Source organism: Saccoglossus kowalevskii, chromosome 6 (assembly GCF_978046115.1).
Source record: "Saccoglossus kowalevskii chromosome 6, keSacKowa6.1, whole genome shotgun sequence".
In the NCBI taxonomy this organism is placed as follows: Eukaryota; Metazoa; Hemichordata; class Enteropneusta; family Harrimaniidae; genus Saccoglossus; species Saccoglossus kowalevskii.
Genome location: NC_140646.1, coordinates 20,118,597 through 20,135,100, shown reverse-complemented (window position 1 = coordinate 20,135,100; position 16,504 = coordinate 20,118,597). Strand labels below are relative to the sequence as shown.

Here is a 16,504-nt window from a genome sequence, read left to right as displayed (position 1 = left end):
CTGGAGTTACTGTCTCTTCTTGACCTTTGCAAGATTCACAAACCCAACAAGGTGGCCAGCGTTACAGTCTCTTATGGATCTTGCATGATCCCCAAACCCAATAAGCTGACCAGCAATACAGCCTCTTCTCATGGATCTTACATGGTCGCCAAACCCTACAAGCTGACTGGAGTTACTGCCTCTACTGAGCTTTACTGTTCCCCTACACCTAATAAGCTGACCTGCGTTATAGCCTCTTCTCGTGGAATTTGCATGGTCCCAAAACCCTGCAAGCTGACCAGAGTTGCTGTCCCTTCTGGACCTTGCATGTGCTTCAGCCTTTTAGATCTTGCATGATTCCCGAACTGTAGTTACTGCTGAACCTTGCCGGATACCAATACCAACAAGCTGACCAGAGTTACTTCCTTTCCTGGATTGTACATGTTCCCCAAATCTACAAGCTGACCGGAGTCACTCCCTCTTCTTCTGGATTGTACATGTTCCCCAAATCTACAAGCTGACAAGAGTTACTGACCCTTCTGGACCTTGCATGATTCTTGAACCCAACATAGTTATTTATGATATCTAAAGATGTATACTAGTGTTTGCTTTTTTCGAAGACAAAGACTATCTCATTAATATCTTGTTTTACAAATTTGATACACATTGGGCACAACTAATTTACTTCTCATCTTGGCGACTTGTCTTGCAGAAATTACAGTTTCTATATCCTCAATTGCACGTTCTGCCTCTAGATGACAGTATAGCAACTACACAAGGCAGGTCACTCCAATATATTTCTGCTCTAGTGTTGAAGTTAGTAAACCATCTTAAAATCAGGCCTGTTAGAATTGGGGAAATCAAATTCCCATTGTTCGATCTCAAAGAAAACTGTGTGTGACTGTGACATCGACATATTATTTTCTGGTCACTTCGTGTGACAAAAATTTTAGTCTGTGACGTCCATCTAACATACCGGTATATCATGGATTCGTACTTTGTTCTGGATGTACATACAGTAAACTAGGTTTACGTGCATATGCAGTGAATATCACGAGTATCACGATTACAAGTTCAAAGGCATGACATCAACCTTAGTCTTGTTGAACAAAGTTAAACATCCACGTGAAATAATGCGCGAGAAATGTTGTTTGCTCACAAATAGTATATAATATAACATGGTTTGTCCTCAGCACACGTCAAAAATAACTCTGGCATCCTTATTAAAAAGAGTAACGGATTTTCCTTGAGGTGGTGCTATCCTCGTTTAACCCTCCAGATCTGTAAGTGGGCCCTTTGCCCGTAGATCTGAATAAAACATTACCAATTACTAGTAATTACCCCCCCCCCCCCCCACACACACACGATAAAATTTCCGATACCGAATGCTTGGCTTGGGGACAACTTGCATATCAATTATACCTTTAGGATAGGGAAGATAATCCATATTCCATCTCAAATCCCACTTGTAAAGGAATCATTTTCTCACCCCCAGTGACTAACCTGAAATGCTTGATTTCTGATAATAAAACTCAACATTTGGGATCGGGGCAACCATCAAGTGTTATTAACCGATGTGAAATGCACTACACTTGTTTTTTTAATCTAGTTAACGATGGTTGGAGTGTTGTGTACATATACTGATTGTTGTGACGCTGGTGTTTGCTTTCGCACCTCATCAAATGGCGGGGCGAGTCAGTGACCGCGACGCAGTTTAACCTGTATCAGATTTATCGGTGGTGATACGAGTTCGTTGCGGTAATTTCTTCTCGCAGTTTTAATGCCAGCTGGTGATTAATCGGTCGTGCAATATTGTTGAGGTTATCAACAGCTATCCGCTTGGCTCCGTACTTAATTCACTTAAATCCACTCCATTGTATGAGTTCACATATCGCGTTTAATCCAGGATGCTTAAAACGAATAGCAACAGTGGCGCAAACAGCGCAGCAACAACCCGGTCACCAGTTCCCACTAGGAAACCTTCTCAATCGTATACCGATATCGGAACGCTGATATTATCGCAAGAGAACGGAACCGTGGCTGTGCCAAAAAGCAGATTTTCGAGATTTTCCTCTTCTCAGCGTCCTTCGACTGTAGATATTGGCATAAACAGCGCCGCCTTTAATCGCAGAATGGAACACTCAGACTCCCTTCCGGCATTGAATTACGTATATAAAAGACACGCTTCAGTTCTACCCGATGTTAAACGGCCGTCGTATCTGAATAGGAGAAAGCGTTCTATGCCAGTGCTGAGTAAACCGGTCGTTTTTACGTTATCGGCGGCGTCACTGATGGATTCGAAAGACTTTGAACGAAACGAAAAGCTGGTACCAGTCTCAATGATTCGATCGTTTTTCGAGTTGTCCGCACCGCTCATTAACGGGGAAATGCTGCATTTCTCCAGACTGGAAGGAAAAGTGGTTCTCGTTACCAACATAGCAACAGCGGACAAAAATACAACGAAGGAGCTGTTTCAGGTGGGGATAACGTTTTGTTTTGTTTTCTTCTTCTTCTTCTTCTTCTTCTTCTTCAAATTATATATTTTTCAGTTAAGTTTGTTTCAACTTATGAGTAAATATTGACACCGTTATATTTGTATTGGTAGGTTGCTGGGCAAATAAATCATAGCCGTTATGTAGCAAAGTTCTTTTATTTCATATCGCCGTGCGTGGCATTATAATCGTGTGTCTATGTGGAAACTAATGAGCGTTTGAAATACCGAGATTGTCACCTTTTGAATTAATCAATCAACCCGTACTGTTTGATTCTTAGTCGAATTGCGGATATGCACTTGAATTGTAAAATTGTAATGACTGATGATGTTGTCGTGTGAAGGTTAATTACGTCACGGTCGCCATGGATTTGTTTTCAAGAGATTATCAAGATTGGGGTCAGGGGAAACCAAGAGAAGTACAATGTCGCGCGCCATGAATCACAACAGCCTGTAATGAATCAGCAATGGTTAACTAAAATGAAAGCGCGTTGTTGTATACATAAACATATACACGGGGCTTTTTTTTGATCCACCCTGTCAAATGCATTGTCAAGTTCAATGCAGAACATACAAAGAAAATAGTTTTCATTCGGCGAAATATCGCTTTCTTCTACAACTGTCACTTAAAATCACATTATCCGTTATATGATTTTAAATGAGGATCGGCCTTTTGATAATAATAAGAGCTATAACAGGTATTGTAAGAAATTATTACTCATACCATTGTTAACTGTGTTGAATATTATTACGGTTGAAAGGATGAATGCCTACTGAAGTGTGTTAATGATATTATACACATCGGGCATTAGGAAGTGACGTCGTTAGCATCAAATATGACGTATCGCGTTTTTTAATATGTGTTGATACATACGTGTGAGGACGAGATATTTCTATTTCTTTATTTCGACCGTATACATTGCGGTGGCTGGCCATTCAGATAATTCTATAAGACCAGCGGGCGCTACTCTATTATTGCCTGCGGCTATTGTGATTGTGGAATCGGTTAGAATAATCCAATTAAGGGGTCAGTAAATATGGGTGTTAAGGTTGGAGCACATACACAATGAAAGATCGGCGATTCTCAGCCTGAGCGTTTCTCTTCGCCTTCCACTGTTTATGTAGTATGGAGTTAAAATAGAATCAGAGCGTACACTCAATGTTCTCCGCCAAATCGAGTCAGCTCGAAAGTTTGAACTAAGTATATGATATTGTTGCTCAGCAACCACGAACCGGTATATACCACTGCGGGCGACAAGAACTGCGTGTTCGATATGAGTGACGTGCGATGAATACAACGTGTAAAGTACAGTTAGGCGAAATTCTAACCATCATTAGTTTAAACTGTACGAAGTTATATTATTATACGCCGGGGAACACTGTGAAAATCGTCACACCACTTTTTTCAATGACATTTCCAATAACTCGCCCAGGGCTACGCTGAGCGATGCGGGATGTGATAAAATAAGCTGTTGAATCGCTTTTGATCAAATCTTGTTTGGTCTCATTTGGTGGTACGCTACAATAAATGGAAATGGACAGACAAATGACGACGGAGTTGAGAGAACAAACCCGAGAGGTGTCCCATGTTGATGAAGCTCGGATGTCGCGTGGTACGCGATGGGGCTACTTACGAAACAAAGCTGCGCGATCGGGAAATTGGAAAATTATTAGAAATTGATAAATCATCGGTTACGCCACGATAAGTATAATAGAGATGGGTAACCATGGTTACGTATTGCATTGGAAACAGAAACAAAATCCACCAATGTGCATTAAACATCCACTTGTTGATTGGAATGCTACCACAAAAGGTGTTTGAATAAAGCGTTCAATATATGTCTGTGGTCATTAGTATTCAATGCAACAATAAACGCAAAAAAAAAAAACGTGACGAAATCACATCCTGTCGCCTTCTTTCATGTTTTAATACAATTGTTCAGCTTCGCAGGTTGTATGAAAAATGATATAATCCGCATTGGTAGTGTTTTAACGAGAAACTGTACGACAGGGACGGATCGGATAAAACAGCCTACCATAGCCACATTGCTATCATAAAGCCTTATCATCAATATATAGGACAATATCGATAAGCGATATATGTATAACATTGTGCATGATTCACTGACGATATGCGATATATGTATAACATTGTGCATGATTCACTGACGATATGCGATATATGTATAACATTGTGCATGATTCACTGACGATATGCGATATATGTATAACATTGTGCACGATTTACTGACGATATGCGATATATGTATAACATTGTGCACGATTCACTGACGATATGCGATATATGTATAACACTGTGCATGATTCACTGACGATATGTGATATATGTATAACATTGTGCATGATTTACTGACGATATGCGATATATGTATAACACTGTGCATGATTCACTGACGATATGTGATATATGTATAACATTGAGCATGATTTACTGACGATATGCGATATATGTATAACATTGTGCATGATTCACTGACGATATGTGATATATGTATAACATTGTGCCTGATTTACTGACGATATGCGATATATGTATAACATTGTGCATGATTCACTGACGATATGTGATATATGTATAACATTGTGCACGATTCACTGACGAAATGGGATATATGTATAACATTGTGCATGATTCACTGACGATATATATGTATAACATTGTGCATGATTTATTGACGATATGCGATATATGTATAACATTGTGCATGATTCACTAACGATATGCGATATATGTATAACATTGTGCACGATTCACTGACGATATGCGATATATGTATAACATTGTGTATGATTCCCCGATAATGTGATATATGTATAACATTGTGCATGATTTACTGACGATATGCGATATATGTATAACATTGTGCAAGAATCACTGACGATATGCGATATATGTATAACATTGTGTATGATTCCCTGATAATATGATATATGTATAACATTGTGCATGATTCACTGACGATATGTGATGTATGTATAACATTGTGTATGATTCCCTGATAATGTGATATATGTATAACATTGTGCATGATTCACTGACGATATGTGATATATGTATAACATTGTGTATGATTCCCTGATAATGTGATATATGTATAACATTGTGTATGATTCCCTGACAATGTGATATATGTATAACATTGTGCATGATTCACTGACGATATGTGATGTATGTATAACATTGTGTATGATTTACTGACGATATGCGATATATGTATAATATTGTGTATGATTCCCTGATAATGTGATATATGTATAACATTGTGTATGATTCCCTGATAATGTGATATATGTATAACATTGTGCATGATTCACTGACGATATGTGATGTATGTATAACATTGTGTATGATTCACTGACGATATGCGATATATGTATAACATTGTGTATGATTCCCTGATAATGTGATATATGTATAACATTGTGTATGATTCCCTGATAATGTGATGTATGTATAACATTGTGCATGATTCACTGACGATATGTGATGTATGTATAACACTGTGTATGATTCACTGACGATATGCGATATATGTATAACATTGTGCATGATTCACTAACGATATGCGATATATGTATAACATTGTGCACGATTCACTGACGATATGCGATATATGTATAACATTGTGTATGATTCCCTGATAATGTGATATATGTATAACATTGTGCATGATTCACTGACGATATATATATATATATATAACATTGTGCATGATTCACTGACGATATGCGATATATGTATAACATTGTGCATGATTCACTAACGATATGCGATATATGTATAACATTGTGCACGATTCACTGACGATATGCGATATATGTATAACATTGTGTATGATTCCCTGATAATGTGATATATGTATAACATTGTGCATGATTCACTGACGATATGCGATATATGTATAACATTGTGTATGATTCCCTGATAATGTGATATATGTATAACATTGTGCATGATTCACTGACGATATGTGATGTATGTATAACATTGTGTATGATTCCCTGATAATGTGATATATGTATAACATTGTGCATGATTCACTGACGATATGTGATATATGTATAACATTGTGCATGATTCCCTGATAATATGATATAGGTAAATCCGTGGGGATATACGGTATTTGGATATTGATTTATAAGATCCAAAGACGATATGCGGTAATTGAAAGTTATTAAAACTTCATGAATTTATTTTTTATCTTGACAGAACTCTGAAATACGTGTACATTTGCGTTACAGTCTCTATCCACCCCCATTGTAGTCATTCAATGTGACGTGGGTGTTCTGCATATATAGCGGAACGCCAGACTATACAGCGCATACTCAGCTGACCGTCGCGGTTCGGAGTTGAATAACACTGTCTTGACGGTTGCGCTCGCTGCACTTTTAACAAAGCAAGTTGCAACAATTGATAAACCCAATCATACTAAGCTTGTAAATAATAGTAAACAGCGTAAAGAAAGTGTGAACAGTGTGTTTAAACAAAATTTTACTCGGCAACTACGAAAGGCGTACGAGGAATGCACGATTCGGTCAAGTGTCTAACGGGTTGTCGATATAGAGCAACCCGAACTTCAGAGCGTCACAGATATTATACATTATAACTTGAAAGATCGTAGTAGCGGCGACGTCCTGACATGCCCCCACTACGAGGTCATATTACCGGAATTCTTTCAACAATTTTCAAAAGCGTGATATTATTTTAAATAATACGGGGTTTTCAAAGGGTAATATGCAAAACACTGCCACATAGGTCGATAAATACGTAAATAGTTAAATCACACGCTGCATGGGTAAATAAAAAACGGTTGTACCATTTGTATGAAAATAGTGATAAAAATGGTCAAATCTTTTGGAGTAAAATATCACTGAAATGAACATCTAAGATTATATGCAAAGTGTTATATGTAGTTTTTGGCGTGACAGAGTGGGATAGGGTTCGGGTGAGCTAGTTGTGGGGCTGGGTGGTGTTTTATTGATAATACAGTCGAATGTCCGCCATCTCTGAATCTGAACCTTGCCATGTTATGGTTGACACACAACCTATATTGCAAGCTGAGAGTGTAACATGTTTTAAAAATTGACTGAGTAGTTCAGCCACTTAACCAGAGAGTGGTACTGTGTAGCCTGGCCATCGTCAAGGCTTTTCGGTGCTACTACCGTTTAAAAAGTGACATTTGTTGCCACTCCGCTGAACATTACCACATAATGGCGCTTTACAAATTGATTGTCACGCAGGTGTGTTTGTATTACATGGTTTAGAACGCGATAATCAGGAGGCGAAACAGAGCACTTATCGTGCTCTTTGAGAAACTATGTGAAGAACAAAAGAACGTGTTGAAACAATCTGTGAAGTGGTTTACGGATTACACAATGATCAAGTGTCAAACAGGGTAGCGAGAACAAAAAACTGTTATCTTTGAACTTGATCGAACTGTCATGAATTTGTTTTTGCGTATCTGTTGACCGACTTAATTAGCTGATTATTAGCTGAATTGCTGTGTTATGTCTGTCATCGTTTAGGCCTATTTGAAGTTTTGGACGGAACTTGGCTCAGTGATTTGGAACTAATTACCAGATAACCGTCGCGATTCTGACAGTTGGTATCCATAGTTATTAATGTAGTGAACGATTAATCAAAAGATATGACGTATTCAGTACTTAGTGTGATTGGCTTTATGATTGAAGGTTACGCCCTAGAGTCTTTTTTCTGCATTGTAATTGGTTAGAGTTTTGAAAATGAATAAAGAGAGTTTTGAGTTGGTCTTGGGGAGCACAGCACGATAGACGCAGTCTGAGAGAGAGTGCAGTCCTGGAGAGTCCTGTCCAGGAGCGAGCCTTGAGGCAGTCCAGTCTTGGGCGAGTCTTGGGTCAGTCTTGCGATAGTCTTGGGAACTTTTCCCCAGGGCGCTGTGTCTTATAGAGTGCTCCAAACGATCGACTAAGACGAGAGTTGAAACGTATTTCGCTGTGTGTGTCTTATTTGACTGTAAAGCTTAAGTAACTTTCCCGATCCCGTACCCCAAGGGGACGCGATAGAGAGACGAGACGAGATTCCCCCCTGACAAGTGTGGAGGACCCCGAGAAAGAATATTACCCCTGATAGAACCAAAGACGCTAAAAAATACATGTATTTTCCACGCTGGATATCTACGCTGTCGTGATATATAATTAGTGGGCTTTATTAATTGATTATGCAAAATAAAATTACCAAAGAGGACTAAAACACCAAAAAAGTTTACAACTTTGACATGTTTAATGATTGAAACCGACGAGATGAAAATTTCATTTTTTTACACGGACTCGACTTCAAGAAACAGATCGCCAAAAATCACAGACGACTTGGTTGTAATTAAGATTTAAAGACTGCGTCATTGCCTCAACTGACCGAATAATCAGTCTATTCACACTTCAAATAGAATTTGTAAAGCCATAGCGTTCAGTTTTTTCTTGCATTGTTCAACTTAAAACGTATCCGATGGAATTCCAATTTAAACAAAATGCGACATTATTCACTCAATCTTTCTGTCTGTATGTGTGTATGTGTTCCATTGTACCCACTTATCTCACGACGACTCAACTCGGATATATTTATTCATATGTTAGATGTGTATTCAGGCTCAGGATATCACCGTTTCTATTTTACTCAGTATTTAAGTATAATTATATTGGTTAATGGGTTATATAAAAGAGGCGAGAAAGGGGTGCGAGCTCAAGTCCAGTCGACGATTGTATTTAATTTTTTGTTAGTTTAATAAAGCAAATACCCCATACCTAGTGACTACATAACATATCTATGAATACATATTAGACAACGTAACCTATCTTTAAATACATGTTAGATTACGTAACCGATCTGTGAATACATATTATACTACGAATACATCTGTGAATACATAGTAGACAACGTAACCTATATGTAAATACATATTATACAACGTAAACTATATGTAAATAGATATTAGACAACATAACCTATATGTAAATACATAATAGACAACGTAACCTATATGTAAATACATATTAGACAATGTAACATATATGAAAATACATACTAGACAACGTAACCTATATGTAAATACATATTATACAACGTAAACTATATGTAAATAGATATAAGACAACATAACCTATATGTAAATACATAATAGACAACGTAACCTATATGAAAATACATACTAGACAACGTAACCTATATGTGAATAGATATTAGACAACATAACCTACATGTAAATACATACTAGACAACGTAACCTATATGTAAATACATATTAGACAATGTAACATATATGAAAATACATATTAGACAACGTAACCTACATGTGAATACATATTATAACACGTAACCTATATGTGAATACATATTATACAACGTAACATATATGTAAATACATAATATACAACGTAACCTATATGTAAATACATATTAGACAACGTAACCTATATGTGAATACATATTAGACAACGTAACCTGCATGTGAATACATATTAGAACACGTAACCTATATGTGAATAAATATTAGACAACGTAACATATATGTAAATACATAATAGACAACGTAACCTATATGTGAATACATTACAACGTGACCTATATGTGAATACATATTAGACAACGTAACCTATATATGAATACATATTAGACAACGTAACATATATGTAGATACATAATAGACAACGTAACCTACATGTGAATACATATTATACAACGTAACCTATATACGAATACATATTAGACAACGTAACCTATATGTCAAATACATATTACACAACATAACATATATGTAAATACATATTAGACAACGTAACCTATATGTGAATACAGAGAAGACAGCGTAACCTATATGTGAATACAGATTAGAAAACGTAGCCTATATGTAAATACATATTAGAAAACGTAACCTATATGTACATACATATTAGAAAACGTAACCTATATGTACATACATATTAGACAACGTAACCTATATGTACATACATATTAGACAACGTAACCTATATGTAAATACGTATTAGACAACGCAACGTATATGTAAATATATATAAGACAACGTAACCTATATGTGAATACATAATAGACAACGTAACCTATATGTAAATACATAATAGACAACGTAACCTATATGTGAATACATAATATATAACGTAACCTATATGTAAATACGTATTAGACAACGCAACGTATATGTAAATACATATAAGACAACGTAACCTATATGTAAATACATAATAGACAACGTAACCTATATGTGAATACATAATAGACAACGTAACCTATATGTAAATACATAATAGACAACGTAACATATATGTAAATACATATTAGACAACGTAACCTATATGTAAATGCATAATAGACAACGTAACCTATATGTAAATGCATAATAGACAACGTAACCTATATGTAAATACATAATAGACAACGTAACCTATATGTGAATACATAATAGACAACGTAACCTATATGTAAATACATATTAGACAACGTAACCTATATGTGAATACAGAGAAGACAGCGTAACCTATATGTGAATACAGATTAGAAAACGTAGCCTATATGTAAATACATATTAGAAAACGTAACCTATATGTACATACATATTAGAAAACGTAACCTATATGTACATACATATTAGACAACGTAACCTATATGTACATACATATTAGACAACGTAACCTATATGTAAATACGTATTAGACAACGCAACGTATATGTAAATATATATAAGACAACGTAACCTATATGTGAATACATAATAGACAACGTAACCTATATGTAAATACATAATAGACAACGTAACCTATATGTGAATACATAATATATAACGTAACCTATATGTAAATACGTATTAGACAACGCAACGTATATGTAAATACATATAAGACAACGTAACCTATATGTAAATACATAATAGACAACGTAACCTATATGTGAATACATAATAGACAACGTAACCTATATGTAAATACATAATAGACAACGTAACATATATGTAAATACATATTAGACAACGTAACCTATATGTAAATGCATAATAGACAACGTAACCTATATGTAAATGCATAATAGACAACGTAACCTATATGTAAATACATAATAGACAACGTAACCTATATGTGAATACATAATAGACAACGTAACCTATATGTAAATACATAATAGACAACGTAACATATATGTAAATACATATTAGACAACGTAACCTATATGTAAATATATAGGATGATTTAATACTACCCATGAATGTGTACCTTGTATTTATCGAGCGTCGTTTAGCAAAAAAAGATCCATTCACTGTGAATGTTCATTTCTTCCTCAAATTTATCCTATTAGCGTCTATACAGTGTTTGGTTACTATCAGGAATCCATTAAGTTCTGTTCATGCTATCGGCAAACTTAACGTGTTTTAATGATTTTCACAGAATATGACAGAAACCTCTGTCATGTCAATAGTTAATCAGTGGTCTATTTCACTGCATCGCTCTGTTCAATTTCACTGAAACTAAAAAGACGGATTCATTAAAGTATGTATGTTTTGAATTTCAATTACAATGTATTGTAATGATATCGATGAGATTGACTTTATATTGGTTTCGCTTCTCCAAACGATTAACTTGTGCGTGTATGCTTGTTTGCTTGTTTCGAGTGAAACGCGATACTTTTCCCGCCAAAATGTTGATGAACGACTTTTTGTTTGTTTATTTCTGCTTTTATAATTTTTTTGTTATTTTTTTTTACCGAATATGAGAATAGTTATACGGGGTTATTTTGCCAAAAGTTTACCTTGGTTTAAATAGTTATTCCCTGCGGGGGTGACTTATTGCCGAAAGCTGACTGAGAATTAATAATGATGCTCAAGTATTGCCGAGAATAAAAAAAGAAATTCCCGCGTGTGTGTATTTTTTTATTTGAAGGGCGTTGGTCGTCTGCCGTGCATGTGCGACATTTGTGTTGATAAACATTGATATGCCCACAATGCAATGTGCTCTACTAATATGAATCACAAGTTTTGACCTGGGCACGACATGCACTAATTACCGCTGATGACTTTCGATACCTTCCAACCACCAAAAGAATTACTGATTAAAGCTTGGTAACGTCTCAGTCTGTACTGAAGGTGAGCAAGGGGGATAGCTGGTACAGTAAATAAAATAGGCATTTTACGTTTTTTACAGAAAATAAACTGAAAGTTCCTTTTACAGTAATAAATATGTTTTTTACACTTTACAGATAAAGCAAATTACATTATTACACAAATAAAAACAATTGATTACGGCTTACGAAAATACCCCTTGTCGACCCTCTGTACTCGTTGGTCTGCGCACGGTTACTAAACCGTGGTCTGCGCAACAGTAATATTAGACCGATATCTCGCGCATGTGTGGCGCGACGACCCCACCCTTTAATTAAATGAGAAGTTATTCGTAACCATTCATTGCGCGTATGCTCAGTGGCATGTTCCGTGGTGCAAAAATAGAATTTGACTTGAACTTACCCTAATGGAAAATAAATGCGTTTTCGTCAGGCTATAATTAGTACATTGTTAGCGATACGATCTACCCGACGATCTACGTTCGACATGTCAAGGAGGTGACATATTAATCTTTTACAGGGAAACAAACGACATTGATTTTCTTGGCACAAATGTGACGCAGAACGGAAATGACGACACAGCCTTGAATGACGTATGTGACGGCATCCGGTACTTAGCAATCCAGGGTCTCGCCGTTTTCTGGACTGTCATAATTATTAGCTGACATTAGCAATTTTCTAAAAAAAAGGTCACGTTGTGGAGTGAAACACCAACATTTTAAATCAGGGGTGGAGAGTCGTGTGTGTGTATGTGTGTGTGTGTGTGGGGGGGTGCGTGTGTGTGTGTGTGTTTGCAAGTATGCTATTCACACAAACATGCCTGACAATTAAGGTTTTTCTTGAACATTATGTCGCCGTCGTGGATTCGTTTTATTTATTTTTTCTTCACCCTTGGCATTTTTTTCAAAAATTCTCCTGGCCACTCAAATATTTCAAATAGAGAGCCCCTTATATACAGATTGTGACAGACGACATTTATATTTTGTTATTTTTTCGTTTGTCTTTTGTTTCTTTTCAGCTGAATGACTTGGTCATGAACTATGGTAGCAAAGGGCTGATTGTTCTGGCTTTTCCTTGTGATCAGTTTGGAGGGCGGGAATCGGCGTGGGAAAACGACGAATTCGTGCAGTGCTTGAAATTCGTGAGACCGGGACGGAACTTTGAACCACGTTTTAATATACTCGGCAAATGTGACGTGAATGGGGAAAAGACTCACCCCATATTCGAGTTTCTCAAGCAGCGACTTCCTCTCCCCGCGGACGACGTTGCTACTTTCGTCAAAGACCCGCGTGACATCACGTGGCGACCCGTCATGCGTTCCGACGTGACGGGCAACTTTGAGAAGTTCATCGTAGCGCCGGATGGCCAGCCGGTGAGACGGTACACGTCCAAGACAAGACCGGGACTTCTTGGGGGAGACCTGGAACCGCTTTTGAAAAAGATACCAAGAAACCACCAATCACGAAACAGTTTTAATTTTAACAAGGAGAGGAACTATGACTTTTCATACAAAGAAAAACCAGCAACGACGCGGGGAAGTGTGTTGGGTCAGGCGGGATACACCAGCGGTCAATGGGGGTCGTAGCTTCGATCGAGACTACATTATGAGAATAGACCACTGGAGAAAACACACACACGCCAAAGAAACCTCGAACATTATAGAACTGTAAGACACGTGACAGTGATATTGTTATATTATTTTGTATAATAGCTTCATGTATAGAGACACCATTGTAAATTTCTGAGAGCCCTGGATCAGACTGATTAATTAATACGTCAGGACATCTTCTCCATGTAAGGGAAGTGGGTCCGGAGAAATGAAAGAACTATTTACAAATAAGACCAAATAATCACTTTTGTTATATCAGAAAGGTTAGCGCGAGAACGCTAAGCCAAAATAGATAATGACAAAAGACTGCACAACCGACCATGATTGCTTGGGCCTATTTACGTCATTTTGACAGTGGCACAAGTGCTTCGTCGATAGAGGGCGTTCATAAACGCCACAAACTCACATGTGGAGATACCTATCAGCAGTCTAGGGTGATTTAATATCAAATATACCATGTCACCTAGCAAGTGCACCCGGAGTTGATAGCCGCATACGTTGGTTTCTAATAGATAATTGTACGAGAATGGGATGCAAATTTCTTGTCATTGTTATGGTGTAGTATATAAAATATGTTGTGTACATGGCAGGCGTGAAGGAAAGTTTTTTTCGGGGGAAGGAATCTGACTTTATTCAAGGGGGCAAAGTTAATATCAACTTCTATAAGTCGCGCCCCCTAGTGATGGCGCGTTGTTGTGACGTCAATTTTACGTATATGATTAAACGTTGTGTCGTTCAAATCGAGTTATGTTCATGGTTATGTGGTCGTTCAGAAAATTCTCTCTAAAATCCTTATCGATGGACGGCTACAGATCAAAACAATATCGACGCTTTGGACGGACTTATGTCGTAGCAGCGCATCGCCGCTAGAGGGCATTACTTATTGGAAATGTGCATTTTTTTCAAATTAATAGTGAATTGACAACATCCAATATCTGTACATTAATTTGACCCAGAATGAAATAATTTGTAATACTTGGAAAATATTATACTTGGCGAATATTATGATGTGTGGGGATATTGACGGTAAACAAATATTTCGGATATTTGTGCACCGATATCGAAATCGTAATAATATGAGGTTATTAGGAGGATACCTCAAAGTATGCACGAAGGAAGTACAGCGGTAGTATCGACCGACGCGCAGTGGAGGTGGATGCGACGGCGTACTGTCTGAGTGCATACTTTGAGTTATCCTCGTAATAACCTTATTATTATACATTTTTTCCTTCCAAGGATACATCATGGGAATGCCGAAATACAAAAAGTTTAGAACAGAATCAGCAAACTTCTTTGTTTGGAGACCGGTCAAACCCTGGTGGCAGCCATGTTTGTTTTAGAGGACGCTTACGCGCGTTCCATATTTGGAATGCGCATTTCCTTAATATGGCAGGATGGAAATTCCCATGTAAAATACCGCAAAATTAGAGCTCGCTGTAACTTATGGCATTACGGTAACAGATAATAAATAATATCTACGCCAATGTTATTGTATTTTTAATTTAAAAATCAGGCAGGTGTGTTAGTAATAATAAATGCCCAAATACCAGTAAATTAAAATTCACCAACAAACACAATAATCGGGTGCAAATGTTGTCTCGGGCAGTTTTCTGGGAATTCCAGTATATGTTGCATCTTACATCAAGAATAACAACTGGGCTATATTAAAAAAACGAAAGTTTCATCAATCTCACATTTCATTTTGGTAGCCATATGTTACGTAACACCCTAACAACAACATATACGTTACTGTCCCAGTGCTAGAATAAGTTACTAGTAGCAATTTCTTTTTAATGGTCATTTTAAAAAAGGCGGAAAGCTAAATATGTCATTTCGATATAATCACAAATATGTACGATTCTTTCGAATTTTATAGAATCAAATTATCTGCTATGATATTGAATTTTTTTTTTTTATTAATAGAAATGTCTCCGTCCTAGGGTTTACCATACACGGTCTACTGATGAAATACGTATGCCCTATACATATACCTAACGTCCCAAGTTATATTTTAATAGGTGATTTTCCGTACAATTGCGAGATCTCGCGAGATGCATGAAAGACGCGCGTCGAACGTCTGCCGCAAAAATCGAACGATTTGATTTTGAACTCGAATTTCTTTATTTCGTAGCTCACATCGACCGGCCGATCTTCGACAGAGAAATATTGCTTCCGAATACCCTTATTTAATCGAAATTGCCTATCATCAAATGTGGACAGCACATTATTAAGCATGGAAATGTCCCCCAAAATACTTTCGCGTTTGTCGAATCCCACGCGAGGTTTGACGCCACTACGACGCTATGAT

The 16,504-nt window shown here is 37.0% G+C and overlaps 1 pseudogene across 1 annotated transcript; it reads left to right on the top strand.

Annotated features, from left to right (window-relative positions):
- Positions 1-1,886: 1,886 nt before the first annotated feature.
- Positions 1,887-14,778, top strand: LOC144359452 (glutathione peroxidase 1 pseudogene; annotated as a pseudogene). Its single transcript, XR_014929741.1, has 2 exons — positions 1,887-2,456; positions 13,606-14,778. The product of XR_014929741.1 is annotated as a glutathione peroxidase 1 pseudogene (transcript).
- The last annotated feature ends 1,726 nt before the right edge of the window (positions 14,779-16,504 follow it).